The sequence below is a fragment of the Heterodontus francisci genome, chromosome 1 (genome assembly GCF_036365525.1).
Source record: "Heterodontus francisci isolate sHetFra1 chromosome 1, sHetFra1.hap1, whole genome shotgun sequence".
Lineage (NCBI taxonomy): Eukaryota > Metazoa > Chordata > Chondrichthyes > Heterodontiformes > Heterodontidae > Heterodontus > Heterodontus francisci.
Genome location: NC_090371.1, coordinates 239,681,459 through 239,697,365, shown reverse-complemented (window position 1 = coordinate 239,697,365; position 15,907 = coordinate 239,681,459).

Genomic DNA, 15,907 nt, shown 5'->3' with positions numbered 1-15,907 from the left:
GTGTATGGCAGTGTGTGTGAGAGTGTGTGAGAGTGTGTCGGAGTGTTTGAGAGTGTGTGAGAGTGTCTGGGAGCGTCTGAGAGTGACAGAGACCATGCGAGAGTGTGTGAGCGTGTCTGAGAGTGGCTGAGAGTGTGTGAGATTGACTGAGAGTGTGTGAGAGTGTGTGAGAGTGACTGAGAGTGTGTGAGAGTGACTGAGAGTGCGTGAGAGTGACTGAGAGTGTGTGAGAGTGACAGAGATTGTGTGAGTGTGTATGAGAGTGTATGGCAGTGTGTGTGAGAGTGTGTGAGAGTGTGTTGGAGTGTTTGAGAGTGTGTGAGAGTGTCTGGGAGTGGCTGAGAGTGACAGAGAGCATGTGAGAGTGTGTGAGAATGACTGAGAGTGACTGAGAGTGACTGAGAGTGTGTGAGAGTGACTGAGAGTGACTAAGAGTGTGTGAGAGTGTTTGAGGGTGACTGAGAGAGTGTGAGAGTGACTGAGAGTGACAGACAGTGTGTGAGAGTGTGTGAGAGGGTGTGAGAGTGTGTGAAAGTACGTGAGTGTCTGAGAGTTACTGAGAGCATGTGAGCGAGAATGAGAGTGACTGAGAGTGTGTCAGAGTGACTGAGAGTGCGTGAGAGTGACTGAGAGTGTGTGAGAGCGACAGAGAGTGACTGAGAGTGCATGAGAGTGACTGAGAGTGACTGATAGCGACAGAGAGTGACTGAGAGTGTGTGAGAGTGCGTGAGAGTTACTGAGAGCATGTGAGAGTGTGTGAGAGAGAATGAGAGTGACTGCGAGTGTGTGAGAGTGACTGAGAGTGTGTGAGAGTGACTGAGAGTGTCTGAGTGAGACTCAGAGTGACTGAGAGTGACTGGAAGTGAATGAGAGTGAGTGCAATGACTGAGAGTGACTGAGAGCGTGTGAGAGTGCCTGAGAGCGTGTGAGAGTGACTGAGAGTATGTGAGACTGTGTAAAAGTGACTGAGAGTGTGTGAGAGTGACAGAGAGTGTGTGAGAGTGTGTAAGAGTGTGTGAGAGTGTGTGAGAGAGGCTGAGAGTGACTGAGAGTGACAGAAAGTGTGTGAGAGTGTGTGAGTGTGACAGAGTGTGTGAGAACGTGTGAGAGTGTGTGAGAGTGACTCAGAGAGTGTGAGAGTGACTGAGAGTGTGTGCGAGTGTGTGCGAGTGTGTGAGAGTGTGTGAGAATGTGTGAGAGTGATAGAGAGTGTGTGGGATTGAATGAGAGTGTGTCATTATGTGTGAGAGTGACTGAAAGTGGGTGAGAGTGACTGAGGGCGTGTGAGAGTGTATGAGAGTGACTGAGAGTGTGTGAGAGTGACTGAGAGTGAGAGAGAGTGTGTGAGTGTGTGTAAGAGTGACTGAGAGTGTGTGAGAGTGTTTGAGCGTGATTGGGGCTGTGTGAGAGTATGTGAGACTTACTGAGAGTGTGTGTGAGTGATTGATTGTGACTGAGAGTGTGTCAATTTGACTGAGATTGACTGAGTGTGTGTCAGAGTGACTGTTAGTGATGCTTAGTGACTGAGAGTGACTGAAATTGTGTGAGAGTGTGTGAGTGACTGAGAGTGACAGAGCGTGTGTGACAGTGTGTGAAAGTGACTGACAGTGACTAACAGTGTGCGAGAGTGACAGAGAGTTTGTGAGAATGTGTGAGAGTGTTTGAGAGTGACTCAGAGTATGTGAGAGTGACTGAGAGTGTGTGAGCATGTGTGAGAGTGTGCGAGAGTGACTGAGAGTGTGTGAGAGTGACCAAGAGTGGGTGAGAGTGTCTGAGAGTGGCTGAAAGTGACTGATAGCGTGTGAGAGTGTGTGAGAGTGACTGAGGGTGACTGAGAGTGACTGAGTGTGACTGAGTGTGTATGAGAGTGTATGGCAGTGTGTGTGAGAGTGTGTGAGAGTGTGTCGGAGTGTTTGAGAGTGTGTGAGAGTGTCTGGGAGCGTCTGAGAGTGACAGAGACCATGCGAGAGTGTGTGAGCGTGTCTGAGAGTGGCTGAGAGTGTGTGAGATTGACTGAGAGTGTGTGAGAGTGTGTGAGAGTGACTGAGAGTGTGTGAGAGTGACTGAGAGTGCGTGAGAGTGACTGAGAGTGTGTGAGAGTGACAGAGATTGTGTGAGTGTGTATGAGAGTGTATGGCAGTGTGTGTGAGAGTGTGTGAGAGTGTGTTGGAGTGTTTGAGAGTGTGTGAGAGTGTCTGGGAGTGGCTGAGAGTGACAGAGAGCATGTGAGAGTGTGTGAGAATGACTGAGAGTGACTGAGAGTGACTGAGAGTGTGTGAGAGTGACTGAGAGTGACTAAGAGTGTGTGAGAGTGTTTGAGGGTGACTGAGAGAGTGTGAGAGTGACTGAGAGTGTTTAAGAGTGACTGAGAGAGTGTGAGAGTGACAGAGAGTGACAGACAGTGTGTGAGAGTGTGTGAGAGGGTGTGAGAGTGTGTGAAAGTACTTGAGAGTGTCTGAGAGTTACTGAGAGCGTGTGAGCGAGAATGAGAGCGACTGAGAGTGTGTCAGAGTGACTGAGAGTGCGTGAGAGTGACTGAGAGTGTGTGAGAGCGACAGAGAGTGACTGAGAGTGCATGAGAGTGACTGAGAGTGACGGAGAGCGACAGAGAGTGACTGAGAGTGTGTGAGAGTGCGTGAGAGTTACTGAGAGCATGTGAGAGTGTGTGAGAGAGAATGAGAGTGACTGCGAGTGTGTGAGAGTGACTGAGAGTGTGTGAGAGTGACTGAGAGTGTCTGAGTGAGACTCAGAGTGACTGAGAGTGACTGGAAGTGAATGAGAGTGAGTGCAATGACTGAGAGTGACTGAGAGCGTGTGAGAGTGCCTGAGAGCGTGTGAGAGTGACTGAGAGTGACAGAGAGTGTGTGAGAGTGTGTAAGAGTGTGTGAGAGAGGCTGAGAGTGACTGAGAGTGACAGAAAGTGTGTGAGAGTGTGTGAGTGTGACAGAATGTGTGAGAACGTGTGAGAGTGTGTGAGAGTGACTCAGAGAGTGTGTGAGTGACTGAGAGTGTGTGCGAGTGTGTGAGAGTGTGTGAGAATGTGTGAGAGTGATAGAGAGGGTGTGGGATTGAATGAGAGTGTGTCATTATGTGTGAGAGTGACTGAAAGTGGGTGAGAGTGACTGAGGGCGTGTGAGAGTGTATGAGAGTGACTGAGAGGGTGGGAGAGTGTTTGAGATTGACTGAGAGTGACTGAGAGTGTGTGAGAGTGTGTGAGAGTGTGTGAGAGTGGCTGAGAGTGACGGCAAGCATGTGAGTGTGTGTGAGAGTGAATGAGAGTGATTGAGAGTGACTGAGAGTGAGTCAGAGTGACTGAGACTGACTGGAAGTGACTGCGAGTGTGTGCTAGTGACTGATTAGATTAGATTAGAGATACAGCACTGAAACAGGCCCTTCGGCCCACCGAGTCTGTGCCGAACATCAACCACCCATTTTATACTAATCCTATACTAATCCCATATTCCTACCAAACATCCCCACCTGTCCCTACCACCGACCTATACTAGTGACAATTTATAATGGCCAATTTACCTATCAACCTGCAAGTCTTTTGGCTTGTGGGAGGAAACCGGAGCACCCGGAGAAAACCCACGCAGACACAGGGAGAACTTGCAAACTCCACACAGGCAGTACCCGGAATCGAACCCGGGTCCCTGGAGCTGTGAGGCTGCAGTGCTAACCACTGTGCCAGAGAGTGACTGAGAGTGACGGAGAGCGACAGAGAGTGACTGAGAGTGTGTGAGAGTGCGTGAGAGTTACTGAGAGCATGTGAGAGTGTGAGAGAGAGAATGAGAGTGACTGCGAGTGTGTGAGAGTGACTGAGAGTTTGTGAGAGTGACTGAGAGTGTCTGAGTGAGACTCAGAGTGACTGAGAGTGACTGGAAGTGAATGAGAGTGAGTGCAATGACTGAGAGTGACTGAGAGCGTGTGAGAGTGCCTGAGAGCGTGTGAGAGTGACTGAGAGTGACAGAGAGTGTGTGAGAGTGTGTAAGAGTGTGTGAGAGAGGCTGAGAGTGACTGAGAGTGACAGAAAGTGTGTGAGAGTGTGTGAGTGTGACAGAGTGTGTGAGAACGTGTGAGAGTGTGTGAGAGTGACTCAGAGAGTGTGTGAGTGACAGAGAGTGTTTTAGAGTGTGTGAGAGTGACTGAGAGTGACTGTGAGAGTGTGTGAGAGTGACTGATAGTGACTGAGAGTGACTGAGAGTGAGTCAGAGTGACTGAGAGTGACTGGAAGTGACTGCGAGTGTGTGCTAGTGACTGATAGTAACAGAGAGTGTTTTAGAGTGTGTGAGAGTGACTGAGAGTATGTGAGAGCGTGACCTAGCGTGTCCGTGTGTGTGAGAGTGACTGAGAGTGACTGAGAGTGTGTGAGAGTGCGTGAGAGTGTGTGAGATTGTGTGAGATTGACTGAGTGTGTGTGAGTATGTGTGAGAGTGTGTGAGAATGTGTGAGCATCTTTGGGAGTGTGTGAGAGTATGTGAGACTGACTGAGAGTGTGTGGGCGTGACTGAGAGTGGGTGAGTGTGTGTGAGATTGTATGACAGTGTGTGTTAGAGTGTGTGAGCGTGTTTGGAAGTGTGCGAGAGTATGTGAGACTTACTGAGAGTGTGTCAGAGTGATTGATTGTGACTGAGAGTGTGTCAGAGTGACTGAGATTGACTGAGAGTGACTGAGCGTGTTTGAGAGTTTGTGAGAGTGACTGAGAGTGTGTGAGTGTGACTGAGAGTGACTGAGAGTGACTGAGAATGACTGAGAGTGTGTGAGAAGATGTGAGAGTGTGTGAGAGTGACTGATAGTGACAGCGAGTGTGTGAAAGTGTATGACAGTGTGTGTGAGAGTGTGTGAGAGTGTGTCGGAGTGTTTGAGAGTGTGTGAGACTGTCTGTGAGTGTCTGAAATTGACAGAGACCATGTGCGAGTGTGTGAGAGTGTCTGAGAGTGGCTGAGAGTATGTGAGAGTGACTGAGAGTGTGTGAGAGTGTGTGAGCGTGACTGAGAATGCGTGAGAGTGACTGAGAGTGTGTGAGAGTGACCGAGATTGTGTGAGTGTGTATGAGAGTGTATGGCAGTGTGTGTGACAGTGTGTGAGCATGTGTCGGAGTGTTTGAGAGTGTGTGAGAGTGTGTGAGAGTGTCTGGGAGTGGCTGAGAGTGACAGAGAGTGACTAAGAGTGTTTAAGAGTGACTGAGAGAGTGTGAGAGTGACTGAGAGTGACTAAGAGTGTTTAAGAGTGACTGAGAGAGTGTGAGAGTGACAGAGAGTGACAGACAGTGTGTGAGAGTGTGTGAGTGGGTCTGAGAGTTTGTGAGAGTGTCTGGGAGTGGCTGAGAGTGACAGAGAGTGACTGAGAGTATGTGAGAGTGACTGAGAGTGACTGAGAGTGTGTGAGAGTGTTTGAGAGTGACTGAGAGAGTGTGAGAGTGACTGAGAGTGACTAAGAGTGTTTAAGAGTGACTGAGAGAGTGTGAGAGTGACAGAGAGTGACAGACAGTGACTGAGAGTGTGTGAGAGTGTGTCAGAGAGACTGAAAGTCTGTGCAAGTGTGTGAGAGTCTATGAGAGCGACTGAGATTGTGAGAGATTGTGTGAGAGTGTGTGAGAGTGACTGAGAATGACTGATAGTGTGTGATAGAGTGACTGATAGTGACTGAGAGTGTGTTAGTGTGACTGAGAGTGACTGAAAGTTTGTGAGAGTGTGTGAGAGTGAATGAGAGTGACTGAGAGTTTCTGAGAGTGCGTAAGAGTGACTGACAGTGACTGAGAGTGACTGACAGTGACTGAGAGTGTTTGAGAGTGACTGAGAGTGAGTGAGAGTGGGTGAGAGTGAGTGAATGCGCCAGAGACTGCGTGTGAGTGACTGAGTGTGAGTGAGATTGTGTGAGAGTGACTGAGAGTGTGTGAGATTGACTGAGAGTAACTGTGAGTGACTGAGAGTGACTGAGAGTGTGTGAGAATGTGTGAGAGTGACTGAGAGTGAATGAGAGTGTGTGCGAGTGCGTGAGACTGTGCGAGAGTGACAGAGAATGGCTGAGAGTGTGTGAGAGGATGTGAGAGGATGTGAGCGTGTGTGAGAGCGACTGAGGTTGACTAAGAGTGTGTGAGAGTGTATGCCAGTGTGTGTGAGAGAGTGTGAGAGTGACTGAGAATGTGTGAGAGTGACAGAGAGTATGTGAGAGCGACAGAGTGTTTGTAAATGTGGCTGAGAGAGACTGAGAGTGTGTGAGAGTGACTGAGAGTGTGTGAGAGTGACTGGGAGTCTGTGAGAGTGTATGAGAATGTGTGAGAATTTGTGAGAGTGTGTGAGAATGTGTGAGAGTGACTGAGAGTGTGTGGGAGTGACTGAGAGTGTGTGAGAGCGTGTGAGAGTTACAGAGAACGTGTGAGAGAGTGTGAGAGTGAATGAGAGTGACTGAGAGTGACTGAGAGTGTGTACTAGCGTGTGCGTGTGAATGAGACAGACTGAGAGTAACTGAGTGTGTGTGAGAGTGTATGAGAGTGTGTGAGAGTGACTGGGAGTGTGTGAGAGTGTATGAGAATCTGTGAGAATTTGTGAGAGTGTGTGAGAATGTGTGAGAGTGACTGAGAGTGTGTGGGAGTGACTGAGAGTGTGTGAGAGCGTGTGAGAGTTACAGAGAGCGTGTGAGAGAGTGTGAGAGTGAATGAGAGTGAATGAGAGTGACTGAGAGTGACTGAGAGTGTGTGATAGCGTGTGCGTGTGAATGAGACTGACTGAGAGTGACTGAGTGTGTGTGAGAGTGTATGAGAGTGTGTGAGAGTGTTTGGGAGTGTGCGAAAGTGTGTGAAACTGACTGAGAATGTGTGAGACTGCGTCAGAGTGACTGAGATTGACTGAGTGTGTGTGAGAGTGTGTGAGAGTGACAGAGTGTGTGAGAACGAGTGAGAGTGTGTGAGAGTGACACTTCGAGTGTGAGAGTGACTGAGAGTGTGTGCGAGTGTGTGAGAGTGTGTGAGAATGTGAAGAGAGTGATAGAGAGTGTGTGGGATTGAATGAGAGTGTGTGAGTATGTGTGAGAGTGACTGAGAGAGGGTGAGAGTGGCTGAGAGTGACTGAGGGCATGTGAGAGTGTGTGAGAGTGACTGAGAGTGACTGAGAGGGTGTGAGAGTGACTGAGAGTGACAAAGAGTGTGTGAGAGTGTGTAAGAGTGACTGAGAGTGTGTGAGAGTGACTGAGAGTGACTGAGAGTGTGTGAGAGTGTGTGAGAGTTTCTGAGATTGACAAAGAGTGTGACTGAGAGTGCGTCAGAGTGACTGAGAGTGTGTGAGAGTGACTGAGAGTGACTGAGAGTGACTGAGAGTGACTGAGAGTGTGTGAGAGTGACTGAGAGTGTCTGAGAGAGACTCAGAGTGACTGAGAGTGACTGGAAGTGAATGAGAGTGAGTGCAATGACTGAGAGTGACTGAGAGCGTGTGAGAGTGACTGAGAGCGTGTGAGAGTGTGTGAGAGAGAATGAGAGTGACTGCGAGTGTGTGAGAATGACTGAGAGTGTGTGAGAGTGACTGAGAGTGTCTGAGAGAGACTCAGAGTGACTGAGAGTGACTGGAAGTGAATGAGAGTGAGTGCAATGACTGAGAGTGACTGAGAGCGTGTGAGAGTGACTGAGAGTGTGTGAGAGTGACAGAGAGTGTGTGAGAGTGTGTAAGAGTGTGTGAGAGTGTGTGAGAGTGGCTGAGAGTGACTGAGAGTAACAGAAAGTGTGTGAGAGTGACAGAGTGTGTGAGAACGTGTGAGAGTGTGTGAGAGTGACTCAGAGAGTGTGAGAGTGACTGAGAGAGTGTGCGAGTGTGTGAGAGTGTGTGAGAATGTGTGAGAGTGATGGAGAGTGTGTGGGATTGAATGAGAGTGTGTCATTATGTGTGAGAGTGACTGAAAGTGGGTGAGAGTGACTGAGGGCGTGTGAGAGTGTATGAGAGTGATTGAGAGTGTGTGAGAGTGACTGAGAGTGAGAGAGAGTGTGTGAGTGTGTGTAAGAGTGACTGAGAGTGTGGGAGAGTGTTTGAGATTGACTGAGAGTGACTGAGAGTGTGTGAGAGTGTGTGAGATTGACTGGGAGTATGTGAGAGCGTGACCTAGCGTGTCCGTGTGTGTGAGAGTGACTGAGAGTGTGTGAGAGTGTGTGAGAGTGTGTGAGTATGTGTGAGAGTGTGTGAGAATGTGTGAGCATCTTTGGGAGTGTGTGAGAGTATGTGAGACTGACTGAGATTGTGTGAGAGTGTTTGAGAATGTGTGAGAGTTTGTGAGAGTGTGTGAGAATTTGTGAGAGTGACTGAGAGTGTGTGGGAGTGACTGAGAGTGGGTGAGTGTGTGTGAGATTGTATGACAGTGTGTGTTAAAGTGTGTGAGAGTGTGTCGGAATGATTGAGAGTATGTGAGTATCTGAGAGTGGTGAGAGTGACAGAGAGTGTGTGAGAGTGTGTGAGAGTGAATGACAGTGACTGATTGTATGTGCTTATGTGTGAGAGTGACTGAGAGTGTGTGAGAGTTTATGAGACTTTGTGAGCGTGTTTGGGAGTGTGTGAGAGTATGTGAGACTTACTGAGAGTGTGTAAGAGTGATTGATTGTGACTGAGAGTGTGTCAGAGTGACTGAGATTGACTGAGAGTGATTGAGCGTGTTTGAGAGTTTGTGAGAGTTTGTGAGAGTGTGTGAGTGTGACTGAGAGTGACTGAGAATGACTGAGAGTGTGTGAGAAGATGTGAGAGTGTGTGAGAGTGACTGAAAGTGACAGTGAGTGTGTGAAAGTGTATGACAGTGTGTGTGAGAGTGTTTGAGAGTGTGTCGGAGTGTTTGAGAGTGTGTGAGAGTGTCTGGGAGTGTCTGAGATTGACAGAGACCATGTGCGAGTGTGTGAGAGTGTCTGAGAGTGGCTGAGAGTGTGTGAGAGTGACTGAGAGTGTGTGAGAGTGACTGAGAGTGACTGAGAGTGTGTGAGCATGACTGAGATTGCGTGAGAGTGACTGAGAGTGTGTGAGAGTGACCGAGATTGTGTGAGTGTGTATGAGAGTGTATGGCAGTGTGTGTGAGAGTGTGTGAGAGTGTGTGAGAGTGTGTGAGAGTGTGTCGGAGTGTTTGAGAGTGTGTGAGAGTGTGTGAGAGTGTCTGGGAGTGGCTGAGAGTGACAGAGAGCATGTGAGAGTGTGTGAGAGTGACTGAGAGTGACTGAGAGTGTGTGAGAGTGTCTGAGAGTGACTGAGATTGTGTGAGAATGTTTGAGAGTGACTGAGAGAGTGTGAGAGTGACTGAGAGTGACTAAGATTGTTTAAGAGTGACTGAGAGAGTGTGAGAGTGACAGAGAGTGACAGACAGTGTGTGAGAGTGTGTGAGAGGGTCTGAGAGTGTGTGAGAGTGTCTGGGAGTGGCTGAGCGTGACAGAGAGTGACTGAGAGTATGTGAGAGTGACTGAGAGTGACTGAGAGTGTGTGAGAGTGTTTGAGAGTGACTGAGAGAGTGTGAGAGTGACTGAGAGTGACTAAGAGTGTTTAAGAGTGACTGAGAGAGTGTGAGAGTGACAGAGAGTGACAGACAGTGACTGAGAGTGTGTGAGAGTGTGTTAGAGAGACTGAAAGTCTGTGAAAGTGTGTGAGAGTCTATGAGAGTGACTGAGATTGTGAGAGATTGTGTGAGGGTGTGTTCGTGTGACTGAGAGTGACTGAAAGTTTGTGAGAGTGTGTGAGAGTGAATGAGAGTGACTGAGAGTTTCTGAGAGTGCGTAGGAGTGACTGACAGTGACTGAGAGTGACTGACAGTGACTGAGAGTGTTTGAGAGTGACTGAGAGTGAGTGAGATTGTGTGAGAGTGACTGAGAGTGTGTGAGATTGACTGAGAGTATCTGTGAGTGACTGAGAGTGACTGAGAGTGTGTGAGAATGTGTGAGAGTGACTGAGAGTGACTGAGAGTGTGTGCGAGTGCGTGAGACTGTGTGAGAGTGACAGAGAATGGCTGAGAGTGTGTGAGAGGATGTGAGTGGATGTGAGCGTGTGTGAGAGCGACTGAGGTTGACTAAGAGTGTGTGAGAGTGTATGCCAGTGTGTGTGAGAGAGTGTGAGAGTGACTGAGAATGTGTGAGAGTGACAGAGAGTATGTGAGAGCGACAGAGTGTTTGTAAATGTGGCTGAGAGAGACTGAGAGTGTGTGAGAGTGACTGAGAGTGTGTGAGAGTGACTGGGAGTCTGTGAGAGTGTATGAGAATGTGTGAGAATTTGTGAGAGTGTGTGAGAATGTGTGAGAGTGACTGAGAGTGTGTGGGAGTGACTGAGAGTGTGTGAGAGCGTGTGAGAGTTACAGAGAGCGTGTGAGAGAGTGTGAGAGTGAATGAGAGTGACTGAGAGTGACTGAGAGTGTGTGATAGCGTGTGCGTGTGAATGAGACTGACTGAGAGTGACTGAGTGTGTGTGAGAGTGTATGAGAGTGTGTGAGAGTGACTGGGAGTGTGTGAGAGTGTATGAGAATGTGTGAGAATTTGTGAGAGTGTGTGAGAATGTGTGAGAGTGACTGAGAGTGTGTGGGAGTGACTGAGAGTGTGTGAGAGCGTGTGAGAGTTACAGAGAGCGTGTGAGAGAGTGTGAGAGTGAATGAGAGTGAATGAGAGTGACTGAGAGTGACTGAGAGTGTGTGATAGCGTGTGCGTGTGAATGAGACTGACTGAGAGTGACTGAGTGTGTGTGAGAGTGTATGAGAGTGTGTGAGAGTGTTTGGGAGTGTGCGAAAGTGTGTGAAACTGACTGAGAATGTGTGAGACTGCGTCAGAGTGACTGAGATTGACTGAGTGTGTGTGAGAGTGTGTGAGAGTGACAGAGTGTGTGAGAACGAGTGAGAGTGTGTGAGAGTGACACTTCGAGTGTGAGAGTGACTGAGAGTGTGTGCGAGTGTGTGAGAGTGTGTGAGAATGTGTGAGAGTGATAGAGAGTGTGTGGGATTGAATGAGAGTGTGTGAGTATGTGTGAGAGTGACTGAGAGAGGGTGAGAGTGGCTGAGAGTGACTGAGGGCATGTGAGAGTGTGTGAGAGTGACTGAGAGTGACTGAGAGTGTGTGAGAGTGACTGAGAGTGACAAAGAGTGTGTAAGAGTGACTGAGAGTGTGTGAGAGTGACTGAGAGTGACTGAGAGTGACTGAGAGTGTGTGAGAGTGTGTGAGAGTGTGTGAGATTGTGTGAGAGTGACTGAGAGTGTGTGAGTATGTGTGAGAGTGTGTGAGAATGTGTGAGCATCTTTGGGAGTGTGTGAGAGTATGTGAGACTGACTGAGATTGTGTGAGAGTTTGTGAGAGTGTATGAGAATTTGTGAGAGTGACTGAGAGTGTGTGGGAGTGACTGAGAGTGGGTGAGTGTGTGTGAGATTGTATGACAGTGTGTGTTAGAGTGTGTGAGAGTGTGTCGGAATGATTGAGAGTATGTGAGTATCTGAGAGTGGTGAGAGTGACAGAGAGTGTGTGAGAGTGCGTGAGAGTGAATGACAGTGACTGATTGTATGTGCTTATGTGTGAGAGTGACTGAGAGTGTGTGAGAGTTTATGAGAGTGTGTGAGCGTGTTTGGGAGTGTGTGAGAGTATGTGAGACTTACTGAGAGTGTGTAAGAGTGATTGATTGTGACTGAGAGTGTGTCAGAGTGACTGAGATTGACTGAGAGTGCTTGAGCGTGTTTGAGAGTTTGTGAGAGTTTGTGAGAGTGTTTGAGTGTGACTGAGAGTGACTGAGAATGACTGAGAGTGTGTGAGAAGATGTGAGAGTGTGTGAGAGTGACTGATAGTGACAGCGAGTGTGTGAAAGTGTATGACAGTGTGTGTGAGAGTGTGTGAGAGTGTGTCGGAGTGTTTGAGAGTGTGTGAGAGTGTCTGGGAGTGTCTGAGATTGACAGAGACCATGTGCGAGTGTGTGAGAGTGTCTGAGAGTGACTGAGAGTGTGTGAGAGTGACTGAGAGTGTGTGAGAGTGACTGAGAGTGACTGAGAGTGTGTGAGCGTGACTGAGATTGCGTGAGAGTGACTGGGAGTGGCTGAGAGTGACAGACAGCATGTGAGAGTGTGTGAGAGTGACTGAGAGTGACTGAGAGTGACTGAAGAGTGTGTGAGAATGTTTGAGAGTGACTGAGAGAGTGTGAGAGTGTCTGGGAGTGGCTGAGAGTGACAGAGAGTGACTGAGAGTATGTGAGAGTGACTGAGAGTGACTGAGAGTGTGTGAGAGTGTTTGAGAGTGACTGAGAGTGTGAGAGTGACTGAGAGTGACTAAGAGTGTTTAAGAGTGACTGAGAGAGTGTGAGAGTGACAGAGAGTGACAGACAGTGACTGAGAGTGTGTGAGAGTGTGTTAGAGAGACTGAAAGTCTGTGCAAGTGTGTGAGAGTCTATGAGAGTGACTGAGATTGTGAGAGATTGTGTGAGAGTGTGTTCGTGTGACTGAGAGTGACTGAAAGTTTGTGAGAGTGTGTGAGAGTGAATGAGAGTGACTGAGAGTTTCTGAGATTGCGTAAGAGCGACTGACAGTGACTGAGAGTGACTGACAGTGACTGAGAGTGTTTGAGAGTGACTGAGAGTGAGTGAGATTGTGTGAGAGTGACTGAGAGTGTGTGAGATTGACTGAGAGTAACTGTGAGTGACTGAGAGTGACTGAGAGTGTGTGAGAATGTGTGAGAGTGACTGAGAGTGACTGAGAGTGTGTGCGAGTGCGTGAGACTGTGTGAGAGTGACAGAGAATGGCTGAGAGTGTGTGAGAGGATGTGAGAGGATGTGAGCGTGTGTGAGAGCGACTGAGGTTGACTAAGAGTGTGTGAGAGTGTATGCCAGTGTGTGTGAGAGAGTGTGAGAGTGACTGAGAATGTGTGAGAGTGACAGAGAGTATGTGAGAGCGACAGAGTGTTTGTAAATGTGGCTGAGAGAGACTGAGAGTGTGTGAGAGTGACTGAGAGTGTGTGAGAGTGACTGGGAGTCTGTGAGAGTGTATGAGAATGTGTGAGAATTTGTGAGAGTGTGTGAGAATGTGTGAGAGTGACTGAGAGTGTGTGGGAGTGACTGAGAGTGTGTGAGAGCGTGTGAGAGTTACAGAGAGCGTGTGAGAGCGTGTGAGAGTGAATGAGAGTGACTGAGAGTGTGTGATAGCGTGTGCGTGTGAATGAGACTGACTGAGAGTGACTGAGTGTGTGTGAGAGTGTGTGAGAGTGTATGCCAGTGTGTGTGAGAGAGTGTGAGAGTGACTGAGAATGTGTGAGAGTGACAGAGAGTATGTGAGAGCGACAGAGTGTTTGTAAATGTGGCTGAGAGAGACTGAGAGTGTGTGAGAGTGACTGAGAGTGTGTGAGAGTGACTGGGAGTCTGTGAGAGTGTATGAGAATGTGTGAGAATTTGTGAGAGTGTGTGAGAATGTGTGAGAGTGACTGAGAGTGTGTGGGAGTGACTGAGAGTGTGTGAGAGCGTGTGAGAGTTACAGAGAGCGTGTGAGAGAGTGTGAGAGTGAATGAGAGTGACTGAGAGTGACTGAGAGTGTGTGATAGCGTGTGCGTGTGAATGAGACTGACTGAGAGTGACTGAGTGTGTGTGAGAGTGTATGAGAGTGTGTGAGAGTGACTGGGAGTGTGTGAGAGTGTATGAGAATGTGTGAGAATTTGTGAGAGTGTGTGAGAATGTGTGAGAGTGACTGAGAGTGTGTGAGAGTGACTGAGAGTGTGTGAGAGCGTGTGAGAGTTACAGAGAGCGTGTGAGAGAGTGTGAGAGTGAATGAGAGTGAATGAGAGTGACTGAGAGTGACTGAGAGTGTGTGATAGCGTGTGCGTGTGAATGAGACTGACTGAGAGTGACTGAGTGTGTGTGAGAGTGTATGAGAGTGTGTGAGAGTGTTTGGGAGTGTGCGAAAGTGTGTGAAACTGACTGAGAATGTGTGAGACTGCGTCAGAGTGACTGAGATTGACTGAGTGTGTGTGAGAGTGTGTGAGAGTGACAGAGTGTGTGAGAACGAGTGAGAGTGTGTGAGAGTGACACTTCGAGTGTGAGAGTGACTGAGAGTGTGTGCGAGTGTGTGAGAGAGTGTGAGAATGTGTGAGAGTGATAGAGAGTATGTGGGATTGAATGAGAGTGTGTGAGTATGTGTGAGAGTGACTGAGAGAGGGTGAGAGTGGCTGAGAGTGACTGAGGGCATGTGAGAGTGTGTGAGAGTGAATGAGAGTGTGTGAGAGTGACTGAGAGTGACAAAGAGTGTGTAAGAGTGACTGAGAGTGTGTGAGAGTGACTGAGAGTGACTGAGAGTGACTGAGAGTGTGTGAGAGTGTGTGAGAGTGTGTGAGATTGTGTGAGAGTGACTGAGAGTGTGTGAGTATGTGTGAGAGTGTGTGAGAATGTGTGAGCATCTTTGGGAGTGTGTGAGAGTATGTGAGACTGACTGAGATTGTGTGAGAGTTTGTGAGAGTGTATGAGAATTTGTGAGAGTGACTGAGAGTGTGTGGGAGTGACTGAGAGTGGGTGAGTGTGTGTGAGATTGTATGACAGTGTGTGTTAGAGTGTGTGAGAGTGTGTCGGGATGATTGAGAGTATGTGAGTATCTGAGAGTGGTGAGAGTGACAGAGAGTGTGTGAGAGTGTGTGAGAGTGAATGACAGTGACTGATTGTATGTGCTTATGTGTGAGAGTGACTGAGAGTGTGTGAGAGTTTATGAGAGTGTGTGAGCGTGTTTGGGAGTGTGTGAGAGTATGTGAGACTTACTGAGAGTGTGTAAGAGTGATTGATTGTGACTGAGAGTGTGTCAGAGTGACTGAGATTGACTGAGAGTGCTTGAGCGTGTTTGAGAGTTTGTGAGAGTTTGTGAGAGTGTGTGAGTGTGACTGAGAGTGACTGAGAATGACTGAGAGTGTGTGAGAAGATGTGAGAGTGTGTGAGAGTGACTGATAGTGACAGCGAGTGTGTGAAAGTGTATGACAGTGTGTGTGAGAGTGTGTGAGAGTGTGTCGGAGTGTTTGAGAGTGTGTGAGAGTGTCTGGGAGTGTCTGAGATTGACAGAGACCATGTGCGAGTGTGTGAGAGTGTCTGAGAGTGACTGAGAGTGTGTGAGAGTGACTGAGAGTGTGTGAGAGTGACTGAGAGTGACTGAGAGTGTGCGAGCGTGACTGAGATTGCGTGAGAGTGACTGGGAGTAGCTGAGAGTGACAGAGAGCATGTGAGAGTGTGTGAGAGTGACTGAGAGTGACTGAGAGTGACTGAAGAGTGTGTGAGAATGTTTGAGAGTGACTGAGAGAGTGTGAGAGTGTCTGGGAGTGGCTGAGAGTGACAGAGAGTGACTGAGAGTATGTGAGAGTGACTGAGAGTGACTGAGAGTGTGTGAGAGTGTTTGAGAGTGACTGAGAGAGTGTGAGAGTGACTGAGAGTGACTAAGAGTGTTTAAGAGTGACTGAGAGAGTGTGAGAGTGACAGAGAGTGACAGACAGTGACTGAGAGTGTGTGAGAGTGTGTTAGAGAGACTGAAAGTCTGTGCAAGTGTGTGAGAGTCTATGAGAGTGACTGAGATTGTGAGAGATTGTGTGAGAGTGTGTTCGTGTGACTGAGAGTGACTGAAAGTTTGTGAGAGTGTGTGAGAGTGAATGAGAGTGACTGAGAGTTTCTGAGATTGCGTAAGAGCGACTGACAGTGACTGAGAGTGACTGACAGTGACTGAGAGTGTTTGAGAGTGACTGAGAGTGAGTGAGATTGTGTGAGAGTGACTGAGAGTGTGTGAGATTGACTGAGAGTAACTGTGAGTGACTGAGAGTGACTGAGAGTGTGTGAGAATGTGTGAGAGTGACTGAGAGTGACTGAGAGTGTGTGCGAGTGCGTGAGACTGTGTGAGAGTGACAGAGAATGGCTGAGAGTGTGTGAGAGGATGTGAGAGGATGTGAGCGTGTGTGAGAGCGACTGAGGTTGACTAAGAGTGTGTGAGA